This window comes from Rhinoderma darwinii, unplaced genomic scaffold (genome assembly GCF_050947455.1).
Source record: "Rhinoderma darwinii isolate aRhiDar2 unplaced genomic scaffold, aRhiDar2.hap1 Scaffold_94, whole genome shotgun sequence".
In the NCBI taxonomy this organism is placed as follows: Eukaryota; Metazoa; Chordata; class Amphibia; order Anura; family Rhinodermatidae; genus Rhinoderma; species Rhinoderma darwinii.
The window spans coordinates 2616007-2627986 of NW_027464514.1; the positions used below are offsets into that span (position 1 = coordinate 2616007).

The following is an 11980-nucleotide window of genomic DNA, read 5'->3' on the forward strand; positions in this document are numbered from 1 at the left end:
TATGGTCGTTTAGATAGCGTTGTAATATTACTTTGTTGACCAATGTTTTAAAGTTCCTAAATTTGTGTTACTGGGTCTATATTATTTTTATTCATTAGAAATGGAACATAAGTTCTTTTCTGAAGTTTAATCCATCGGGGATCCTCGTTTTTAGAGTGAATATCCAGTAGGCTTCTCGTGATAAGATTTTGTGTTTTATGTTCCCCCCTCTAGTTGGTATTTTTACTTTCTCTATGGCATAACATTGAAGGCTTGTAGTAGATCTATTATGTTGGGTTATAAAATGTCTTGCAACATTGGAAATATTTGCAATGTTTGGATTTTTAATATAACCAGATGTTCCAATATTCTCACTTTAAATTTACGGCTGGTACATCCTATGTACATGAGATTGCATGTGTTGCACTCTATAATGTAAATTAGTGCTTCACTATTACAATTGATGTGATTTTGGATTGTGAAATTCTTTACATTATCTGAATCTCTGAAAGTTTTTGTTGGTCTAGCATATGAGCAAACGTTACAGGGATGTGAGCCGCATCTAAAGAAACCAGCAGAATGAAGCCAAGTAGGTTTTAAAGTATTTAGCGGAAGAACAGAGGGAGAAAGAACATCACCTAAAGAGGGAGCTTTTCTGGGTACTACTTGACAACCGTCCTTCAGAATATCTGACAAGATGTCGTCATCCATAAGGATAACTAAATTTCTTTGGACAATTTTCTTAATAGCATTGAACTGAGTACTGTACTGTAACACCAGGGTGGGTATATTTCGAATGGTATTTTTATTGCATTTTGGTTCAAGAAGTCGATTTCTAGGTTTATTCTCTACAATGGAGAATGCTCTTTTTAAGGTCCATTCTGGGTACCCTCTCTTTTGTAGTCTCCTTTCTATTTGTTGTTGTTCCACTTGGTAATTGCTATCGTCACTACAATTTATTTTCGCCCGGTACATCTCACCCACAGGAATTGATGATATGGTCTGTTTGGGATGACTGCTTGTTGCATGCAGGATGGTGTCTCCTGAGATGGGTTTGCGATAGGTTTTAGTGTTAATTATTTCTCCTGATTGGCCTGTGAGTTCTAGATCTAAGAACTGAATAGTGTTTTTTTGGACCAAATGAGTAAATTTTAAGTTAAATTGGTTGTCATTCAGATAGAATATAAAGTTAGCGATGTCTGATATATTACCCTCCCATATAAATAGCAGGTCATCAATGTATCTTGAATACCAATTGATGAATCTGCCAAAGGGATTAACAGTAGAAAAAAGAAACAGTTCTTCCCACCAGGCCATCACAAGATTTGCCACGGAGGGGGAGAACTTGGCTCCCATTGATACTCCTTTCAGTTGTAAATAGAATGTACCATCGCATTTAAAAAAATTGTGTGTCATAAGAAAAGTAAGTGCCTCAAGTATGAAAGATTGTAATTCATAGCTATAGGCACTGTGTCTGAATAGATGATGTTCTAATGCCCTCTGAGCTATATGCAGTGCCGCATCTGCCATGAGGCCAGGTGAGCCGACGGCCTCAGGCGGCACCACCTACCCATAGGGGGGGAGCGGCATTTTCAGCCCGGGACGGACTGGACCGGGGGGAGGGGCCATGCAGACGAACATAGCAGACGTGCCGAACGTCTGTAACACTCCTCCTCCTCTCTGACGCTGCACACAGCACATGCAGCCAGAGAGGAGCAAGTCTGCAGGAGGAGCACGAGCAGCACGAGGTAAGTTCCTGCCTTGCTGGAACCGGGACCCGTGACGTGACTATACTGCAAGGGGGGGTCTGGGCATTTTACCGACAGCAGAGGGCTCTATGGGGCTAGAATAATCCACCCCATAGAGCCCTCACATCACTATAATGGAAGGATTAGTGTAGGTGGGGGAGGGTCTGAGCGTCTAACTGCAGAGAGCTCTATAGGGGGGGATTCTGATTCAGATGCTCAGACCCCCCTAACATTTCAGTATAGTAACTAGTCAGGGCTCTATGGTGGGGGGATAATTCCCCCCTATAGAGCCCTCTGCTGTCAGTAAAACGCCCCCCCCCTCTTGCAGTATACTCCTGGCTTTGTAGCTTTCCTGTGCTCAATTAGCGTGGGAAAGCTACAATCAGAGCTGTGACTGGTGAGTCTCACAGTCACTCACAGTGCACACTGCATGCGGCAGCCAGTCTGACTGTGAGTCTCTGACCAGTCACCACCCACACACAGCAGAGAGGAGAGACTAATAGTAAACCCTCAACTACTACAGTTTCACAGGCATTGATTATGACAGCTTCTATAGAGTAGTGATTAGCTCAGGGGTGGGCAAACTTTTTGACTCGCGGGCCACAATGGGTTCTAAAATTTGACAGAGGGGCCGGGCCAGGAGCATTTGGAGGGAGTGTTTGGGCCGGATATACTAAAGCATTAAATGTAGTGTGTGCAAACCTCATAGCACAGTAAGAACACTACAACCCAATTTATTAACTGTCTTTCAAATGTGAAAAATAGCCCTTATCAGTTAATAAATTTGTCTCAAGGAATATGCAAGATATGGCATTTACATACTATTTTGCAGATACTGGGAGGAGGAAATGTAAATAGATTAAAATAACATACGCACTGTGATTTATCAAGAAAAAAGTTCTGTTGACTCTGTAAATTAGCTGCCAACCTCTGAGCAGTAGCCGCCCGTTCTTGTGTTGACTGCTTGCTAGCATAGTTTGCATGCTTCGTGGCAAAGTGACGGCTGATATTGTACTCTTTGAAAACCGAAGGGCTTAATGGTGACGTGAAACTAAGTGAAAATTAAAGTGAAATAAAGAGAAATACGCGCCACATTAACAACGGTCAGTAACAGTATGGAGGTATTATTTAGTAACAGTATGGGGGTATTATTAAGTAACAGTATGGGGGTATTATTCAGTAACTGTATGGAGGTATTATTCAGTAACAGTATGGAGGTATTATTCAGTAACAGTATGGGGGTATTATTCAGTAACTGTATGGGGATATTATTCAGTAACTGTATGGGGATATTATTCAGTAACAGTATGGAGGTATTATTCAGTAACAGTATGGAGGTATTATTCAGTAACAGTATGGGGTAAGATTCAGTAACAGTATGGGGGTATTATTCTGTAACTGTATGGAGGTATTATTCAGTAACAGTATGGAAGTATTATTCAGTAACTGTATGGGGATATTATTCAGTAACAGTATGGAAGTATTATTCAGTAACAGTATGGAAGTATTATTCAGTAACAGTATGGGGGTATTATTCAGTAACAGTATGGGGGTATTATTCAGTAACAGTACGGAGGTGTTATTCCGTAACAGTATGGGAGTATTATTCAGTAACAGTATGGAGGTATTATTCAGTAACATTATGGAAGTATTATTCAGTAACGGTATGGAGGTATTATTCAGTAACCGTATGGAGGTATTATTCAGTAACGGTATGGGGGTATTATTCAGTAACAGTATATGGGTATTATTCAGTAACAGTATGGAGGTATTATTCAGTAACAGTATGGAGGTATTATTCAGTAACAGTATGGGGGTATTATTCAGTAACAGTATGGAGGTATTATTCAGTAACAGTATGGGGGTATTATTCAGTAACAGTATGGAGGTATTATTCAGTAACAGTATGGAGGTATTATTCAGTAACAGTATGGGGCTATTATTCAGTAACAGTATGGGGCTATTATTCAGTAACAGTATGGAGGTTTTATTCAGTAACAGTATGGAGGTATTATTTAGTAACAGTATGGGGGTATTATTCAGTAACAGTATGGGGGTATTATTCAGTAACTGTATGGAGGTATTATTTAGTAACAGTATGGAGGTATTATTCAGTAACAGTATGGGGGTATTATTCAGTAACTGTATGGGGATATTATTCAGTAACTGTATGGGGATATTATTCAGTAACAGTATGGAGGTATTATTCAGTAACAGTATGGAGGTATTATTCAGTAACAGTATGGGGTAAGATTCAGTAACAGTATGGGGGTATTATTCTGTAACTGTATGGAGGTATTATTCAGTAACAGTATGGAGGTATTATTCAGTAACAGTATGGGGGTGTTATTCAGTAACAGTATGGGGGTATTATTCAGTAACTGTATGGAGGTATTATTCAGTTACAGTATGGAAGTATTATTCAGTAACAGTATGGGGGTATTATTCAGTAACAATATGGGGGTATTATTCAGTAACAGTATGGAAGTATTATTCAGTAACTGTATGGAGGTATTATTCAGTAACAGTATGGAAGTATTATTCAGAAACCGTATGCAGGTATTATTCAGTAACAGTATGGAGGTATTATTCAGTAACTGTATGGAGGTATTATTCAGTAACAGTATGGAAGTATTATTCAGTAACTGTATGGGGATATTATTCAGTAACAGTATGGAAGTATTATTCAGTAACAGTATGGAAGTATTATTCAGTAACAGTATAGGGGTATTATTCAGTAACAGTATGGGGGTATTATTCAGTAACAGTATGGAGGTATCATTCAGTAACAGTATGGGAGTATTATTCAGTAACAGTATGGAGGTATTATTCAGTAACATTATGGAAGTATTATTCAGTAACGGTATGGAGGTATTATTCAGTAACGGTATGGAGGTATCATTCAGTAACAGTATGGGAGTATTATTCAGTAACAGTATGGAGGTATTATTCAGTAACATTATGGAAGTATTATTCAGTAACGGTATGGAGGTATTATTCAGTAACGGTATGGAGGTTTTATTCAGTAACGGTATGGGGGTATTATTCAGTAACGGTATGGAGGTATTATTCAGTAACTGTATGGAGGTATTATTCAGTAACAGTATGGAGGTATTATTCAGTAACAGTATGGGGGTATTATTCAGTAACAGTATGGAGGTATTATTCAGTAACAGTATGGAGGTATTATTCAGTAACAGTATGGGGGTATTATTCAGTAACAGTATGGGGGTATTATTCAGTAACAGTATGGGGGTATTATTCAGTAACAGTATGGGGGTATTATTCAGTAACAGTATGGGGGTATTATTCAGTAACTGTATGGGGGTATTATTCAGTAACTGTTTGGGGGTATTATTCAGTAACAGTATGGGGTATTATTCAGTATCAGAATGGGGGTATTATTCAGTAACAGTATGGAGGTATTATTCAGTAACAGTATGGAGGTATTATTCAGTAACAGTATGGGGATATTATTCAGTAACAGTATGGGGGTATTATTCAGTAACAGTATGGAGGTATTATTCAGTAACAGTATGGAGGTATTATTCAGTAATAGTATGGGGGTATTATTCAGTAACAGTATGGAGGTATTATTCAGTAACTGTATGGGGGTATTATTCAGTAACAGTATGGGGATAGTATTCAGTAACAGTATGGGGGTATTATTCAGTAACAGTATGGAGGTATTATTCAGTAACAGTATGGAGGTATTATTCAGTAACAGTATGGGGGTATTATTCAGTAACAGTATGGGATATTATTTAGTAAGAGTATGGGGGTATTATTCAGTAGCAGTATGGGGTATTATTGGTAATGTAGGTCTTACAATCTATGTACATTACTGTGGTGGGGGCTGTGGGGAAATGTGAGTGGCAGCAGATGATCAGGCTAAGAGACAGTCTGCAGAGTGGCATGTGATGTACTTTGACATGTAGGTGATACTTACGTGTAGGTTGTGGGCACATAACTTGTGTACAGCCCAGGGCCTAAGATGATATTAATCCACCACTGGCATCGAGCCAGCACAGGCAGACCACAACAATACAGCAGGTAGAGAAAAGAAACCGGCCCAGGATGTGCCACTTCAAAACAGCACTAAGCGCGATCCGTCCTGGACTGGTCTGAATGTAATTGCAGAGAGTGACGGCACAAATGAGACTGGCTGCCGAGGAAAGATATGGGGCAGTGCAGGGCAGACTGTACTATTTGCACTGCACTGATTGGCAGTAAGAATAATTCTTTAAATATTTTCCATACTTCAAACAGCACTTTAACCCCTTAATGACCGGGCATGTTTGTACCTTAATGACCAAGCCAGATTTGTCAAATCTGGTATGTCTGACTTTATCAGAGAATAACTCTGTGAAAGTTTTGAATATCCAAGTAATTCTGACATTGTTTTTTCGTCACATGTTGTACTTTATTTTAGTGGTAAAAGTAGACTGATACAATTTGCGGAAATTAATTAAAAAATAAAAAATACTGTACAATACTGTACAATTTTTTTAATTAAATATATATTTCTATCTCTTTACTCCATTTTGGCAGCACTTTTGAAAAAATAAAATAAATTTTCAGCAATTTACAGGACTTACAAATTGAATAATAATTTTATAAATTTTGAAGTACATTTTGTTTTCCTGCACCAAGCCAGGTTTTCAGAGGCTCATAGGTTTCAGAATGGTGGAAACCCCCACAAATGACCCCATTTAGAAAACTAGACCCCTTAAGGTATTTACCTAAGGGTATAGTAAGTATTTTGACTCCACAGTTTTTTGCTAAATTTAATACATAGCAGGTGAAAAAAAAAAAAATTCACTTTTTTTCATAAAAGTATCAGTTTGAAGACAAATTTCTTTGTAAAGCGACCATGAGAATGAAGAAACACACCACAAAATCTATCACCCTGTTTCGCCTGTTTTCAAAAATACCCATATTGTGGCCCTAATGCGCTGCCTGGACACACGGCAGGACCCAAAAGGAAGGGAGCACCCGGAGGCTTTCAGGACTCATATTTTGCTTGAAAATGTTTTAGGCTCCACTGTACATTTGGAGAGTCTTTGAGCTGCCAGAACGATAGAAACTCCCCATAAACGACCCCATTTATAAAACTAGACCCCATAACGTAATTATTTAGGTGTATAGTAAGTGTTTTGAGCCCACAGTTCTTTGCTAAATTTAATGCATATCAGGTGAAAAAAAAAATAATTTCACTTTTTTCATAAAAGTATTAGTTTGAAGACCGATTTCTTTGTAAAGCGAACATGAAAATGAAGAAACACACCCCAAAATCTATCACCCTCTTTCTCCTGTTTTCAAAAATACCAACATTGTGGCCCTAATGCGCTGCCTGGACACACGGCAGGACCCAAAAGGAAGGGAGCACCCGGAGGCTTTCAGGACTCATATTTTGCTTGAAAATGTTTTAGGCCCCACTGTACATTTGGAGAGGCTTTGAGCTGCCAGAACGATAGAAACTCCCCATAAACGACCCCATTTAGAAAACTAGACCCCATAAGGTATTTATTTAGGGGTATAGTAATTATTTTGACACCACAATTCTTTGCTAAATTTAATGCATATCAGGTGAAAAAAATAATAATTTCACTTTTTTCATAAAAGTATTTGTTTGAAGACCGATTTCTTTGTAAAGCGACCATGAAAATGAAGAAACACACCTCAAAATCTATCACCCTCTTTCTCCTGTTTTCAAAAATACCCACATTGTGGCCCTAATGCGTTGTTTGGACACACGGCAGGGCCCCAAAGGAAGGGAACACCCGGAGGCCCCAATGTACATTTGGAGAAGCTTTGAGCTGCCAGAATGATAGAAACTCCCCATAAACAACCCCATTTCGAAAACTAGACCCCTTAAGGTATTTATCTAGGGGTATAGTTAGCATTTTGACCACACAGGTTTTTCGCTAAATATATTGAAATTAGTCTGTAAGAATTAAAATGTACTTTTTTTCTGAAACAACATAGAAATTTTTATTATTTACAAGGAATAACGAAGAAAATGCACCCCAACATTTTGCTGGAATGGTTTTCGGTGCCATGTCGCATTTGCAATGCACTGGAGGGACCAAAACAGTGGAAACATACCAAAAGTGACCCCATTTTGGAAAAACCTTCAAGTAATTTTTCTAAGGGTATAGTGAGCATTTACACCCCACGGGTCTTTTGCAGAGTTTATTAGAATTAGGGCGCGAAAATTAATATCAAAATTTTTTCCACTAAAATGTTGCATTTTCTCATTTTCACAAGGGATAAAGGAGGAAAAAAAACAACCATTATTTTATAAAGCAATTTCTCCCGAGTACGGAAATACCCAACATGTTGTCATACGTTTTTTCATTAGAAATGAATTAACCCTTTCAGGACTGATCCATTTTTTTTTCATATTTTAGATTTTCACTCCCCGCTTTCCAAGAGCCATAACTTTTTTATTTTTCCATCAATAGAGTGGTGTGAAGGCTTATTTGTTGCGGGACAATCTGTAGTTTTCATTGGTACCATTTTGGGGTACATGCAATTTTTTTTGATCACTTTTTATTAAATTTTTTTGCAATCCTGAGTAAAAAACAGGAATTCTGACACCGTTTTTTAGGTTTTCTTTTTGTGGCGCTCACCGTACGCTATAAATGACATTTTTACTTTATTCTGCGGGTTGGTACGGTTACGGCGATACCATATGTATATAGGTTTGGTCCTTTTTTTTAGCGTTTGCGCAATAAAATGACTTATTTATAAAAAAAAAAAATTCTGTGTCACCATATTCTGAGAGCCGTAATTTTTTAATTTTTTAGTCAAAAAAGCTGTGTAAGGGCTTGTTTTTTTGCGGGACGGATAGAAGTTTTTATTGGTACTATTTTCGGGTACATGCGACTTTTTGATCACTTTTTATTCTTTATTTAGGGAGCGGTGGTGACCCAAAAAATTGCGATTCTGTCGTAGTTTTTTATTGATTTTTTTTGGGGTGTTTATCGTGCGGGAAAAATAACATTATAGTTTTATAGTTGGGTTCGTTACGAACGCGGTGATACCAGATATGTGTACTTTTTTAACGTGTTCATTTTTTTTCTATAATAAAAGTCTTATTATAGGAAAAAAAGCATTTAGTGTTTATAGAACTTATAACTTTTATTTTTACACTTTTTTTAAAACATTTTTATTACTTTTTTGTTACTTTTTTAACTTGTCCCACTAGGGGACACTTAGTCTTGCAGCTTTGATCGCTGCTAGAGTACATTACACTACACACGTAGTGTGATGTACTCTAACTGTCATTGTGACGTGACTGTCACACTGACAGGAAGCAGAGGAGGAACGGCCGGAGGCTGTTCCTCCGAGGCTTCCGTGCATGGCAACCCGGAGGTCATTATCTGACCTCCGATTGCCGTGACAAGCATCGGTAGCCCCCACGATCACTTCGTGGGGGCTGCCGATGTGCTTCAAACCACTTAAATGCGGCGACGGCAATCCGTCGCCGCACTTAAGGGGTTAACTTCCGAAATCAGCGGCGATGGTCCGCTGTCCAGCAAGACTGATGTCTCAGATGTCTAGGACAGCTGTCAGCGCGGGTCTGTCACTCTGTGTTTACACAGAATGACAGTTTGAAATGCGGACGAAAATGAACGTCATGGTGCGGGAACTAGCAGCCGACAATGACGTTCATTTTCGTCCTTGGTCGTTAAGGGGTTAAGAGGCAAAGATACGGCTTCTACCACTTAATTTATGTTTCCTCAGTTTAAAAAAAAATAAATGAAAAATTAAACAAACAAGCATGTATCCGGTGCTCCCAAGTGCCTGCTATAGATACTAATATACACCATATACATTTGTTTGTGGTATATAAGGGGCATGTATTTGGTGGAGTTGTTTTTATATATGCCATATCTACCAATTTGGCGGGGGTGCATTAGCTTGTATTTCTTATGATCATTTTGGTTGAGATTCCTACTTGGGATAGGGGGATTTTATGAGCGTAATATATTATATATGTGTATATATATCCATTCCTAAAAACACAAATTTGTCAGTTTTATTTACATAAGGTGGTTCCTGTCTCTTTAGGGTACTTGCTGTGCCTAGTCCCCCTTCACCAGTCACTCCGGAACTTTTGTCCCTGGAGGACATAGGGGTAAGGTTCCAGTATTGTATCGCAGCTGTGGAAGACTTGGAAAGGGAACGAAATGAGCTCATACGAGAGCTGGCCATACTTCAGGAGCCCTCATTGGAAGCTGTACAACAGGCACATGAGGAACTAGTGCAGGCATATGGACAGAAGGCTCAGACAGAACTGGAGAGGGACACTTTGCAGGAAGAGATACGAGGAATACGTCGCAGATTGTTCCGAGTGACTAAAGAATGTGTAGCTTGCCAATACCAGCTTGAAAATCGGCGTCAGGAATTAGCTCAGAAAACAGCAGAACACAAGGAACTAGAGACTGTTGCAGCTCGGTTGACAGAGGAGATTTCCCAACTGCGGAATACCTTTACTCAACAGAGACAGGGGGAAGAGCAGCGAGTTAGAGCTCCACAACGCAGGCGAATCTCACGTGAACTGCAGGAAAGAAGACGGCTCTCTGCAGACCTGCAAAGCCTGACTGAGGAACAACACAGTACCCTCCAAGACCATTATGAGCCCAAACTTCTTCAACGCTTGGAGTGTGCTGAAAGAGGGACACAAGCCCTAAGAAAGGCGCAGGAAGAGTTGCGAAAACTAAGAGGGGAAATAAGGCCACTCCAAGGAGAAGCCTGCCAACTGCAGGCTCAGAAATGCAGTCTACAAGAGCAAATTAATCTCATGAAGAAGAAGAGGGAAGAAGAAGTGCTGCTATACAGGGTATGGATGGAGTCAAGGACAGATTTCATAAATGTCCATCTTGTAAAAGAGCTACTAATATAATTCATATATGTAAGCCTCTGTTCACATTTGCTTTGTAGGCTCTGAACCTCCATCCAAATGTCCATCAGATTTAACAGGAAAAATTCCGCTGCATGCAGCACTATTCTTCCCGTCAAAACGATGGACATCCTGACCAAACTCATTGTAAGTCAATTGGGTCCATCATACGACGGATCCGTCACAGCGGCTTGATTTTCATTATGTACAAAAGCCAAAATGCAAGTGTGAACATAGTGTAAATGTTTTTGTGGGTTCTGAGAACTGCAGATATGTGAGATAAAGTAGTGATCATTGGGGTGGACATTTTTCTGAAGTGCTGCAAACTCAGTAAAAAACACTACAGCCTCTACCCATCCCGAACTAGCAATTGACACACAACAGATTGTATTCAACTATACAGCAGTAAATAAATGCATACTGATGGCAATGTATATCTGCAATCTCTGCCATTGTATAAAAAAGAACTACTAAACAAGCAGCTGCATATACAAATACATCATTCTATATAATTAAACGTTTTTTTTTTTTTATTAACGGTCTTTGCACACAACTTAGCCTACTTTGATTAGTAGCCAGTTGTAAAATGCCTATAGCCAATTGTATACAGAGTTATATGATAACGTTTTCTGACTTTAAAAAGTAGCAAATTATGGCATATGCCATATTTGTGCAACAATTTGCGACTTTTTATTGGTTTCCGCCACCCACTGCACTTTTTAAAAAGTGGGCAGAGCTTAGCAGAAGAGTACGCGCCACCGCAAGCCACACACAATAATTTACGCAAGAAAATAGAGTAAATCTTAGCGCAAATTATGTCACTGTGTAGTTTTCCCCTTCTGGTGCACAGAAAGCAGAAGATGCGAAAAATTTATTAAGAGGTGCGCGCCTCTTAATAAATTAGCCGCATCTTACTCCTGCGGGCTTCAGTCTAACATTGGCGTTTAAAGCGCCAATCATAGTAAAATGTGCCCCATGGTGTTGTAAAGTGTAGCTCCAGCTCAAAGTTTAAATGTGCCACCGAGAGTGCATGGTATCCTGTATCATAGGTATCTATGATTCCAGAAGCTTCCATCTCCTATAAATAATAGGATCTTTGAAGGAGAGGAGTCCGGCGTCATACTTTTGCCTAGGATACAGAAGCGCCTGCTTTTCCTACAGCAAGATATTCAAATTTCAGATGGGAGCACCGAAGTTGTATGTTGTAACTGAAGCTAAACTAAAGTTTGGTTTATGTCTTGCCCCGTTTTTGAACTTACTTGAGCATTTCTTACAATGGATAACTTCAAATATGACTTGCAACGTGGTTAAATGTCTTTCACACCTGATATTGATACTAACC

The 11980-nt window shown here is 39.1% G+C and overlaps 1 pseudogene; it reads left to right on the forward strand.

Moving 5' to 3' along the window:
• LOC142733357 (syncoilin pseudogene) overlaps positions 1 to 10641 on the forward strand; it is a 28691-nt pseudogene extending 18050 nt beyond the window's left edge.
• The last annotated feature ends 1339 nt before the right edge of the window (positions 10642 to 11980 follow it).